Source organism: Lupinus angustifolius, chromosome LG07, assembly GCF_001865875.1.
Source record: "Lupinus angustifolius cultivar Tanjil chromosome LG07, LupAngTanjil_v1.0, whole genome shotgun sequence".
NCBI lineage: Eukaryota > Viridiplantae > Streptophyta > Magnoliopsida > Fabales > Fabaceae > Lupinus > Lupinus angustifolius.
This window is the reverse complement of record NC_032015.1, coordinates 14,900,764-14,901,478: the sequence shown is the minus strand read 5'-3', so window position 1 is coordinate 14,901,478 and position 715 is coordinate 14,900,764.

The window sequence follows — 715 nt, the reverse complement described above, 5'->3', positions numbered from 1 at the left end:
CTTCATTTTTCATTTTCGGTTTGTTCTTCCATTGTCATGGAAGGCTAAATTTATGGACTCAGTTCCTTTGATAATGTATCACAACTCTTGAGGTTTTGTTATTAATGCATTTTCGGTTTCTTTATTGTTGATTTCTTCTATCTTTGAAACTTGTTTATGACTTTATCTTCACTTAGTTGATTTACTCTATACTGCATGAATGCTTAGTTCGTGTGCATTTGTTAACCGTTTCATGCTTATGCTGATTTCGCTTAGTTAGAGGCTTAGTTTTTGGAACTTTGAATGGGTTATTGCTTATTAAGTGGTTCTCAACAAATTTGGAAGTTAATGGTTGGAATTTGAAAATAATCGTTTGAAACCTAGGATTGAGTTATGGACAAACGAACCAAAGGGAATTAGCCATTTTATTACATTGCTTAACTACTGTTTCTGAATTTGATTTATGTTCATACTATCCATCAACAAAAAAACCCTTGTGTGTGTGAGTTTAAGGTGTTTGAAGCTTTGCTTGAAAGATAATCCTTGTGAAATGACCTAGGAGTCACTTCCTAGTACTCTAGTTTTTAATTGTTATATTATTTGTATCGGGTACGGCTTCGATCAATGAGTCAGAAGTATTTATGGCACTTATAGGGGTTTGGCTCGCCTTAGGTGAGTGAACTAGAGATAGTTCGCTTAGGTCATATGCTCGAGACGAGCTAGGAACAACCCGAAT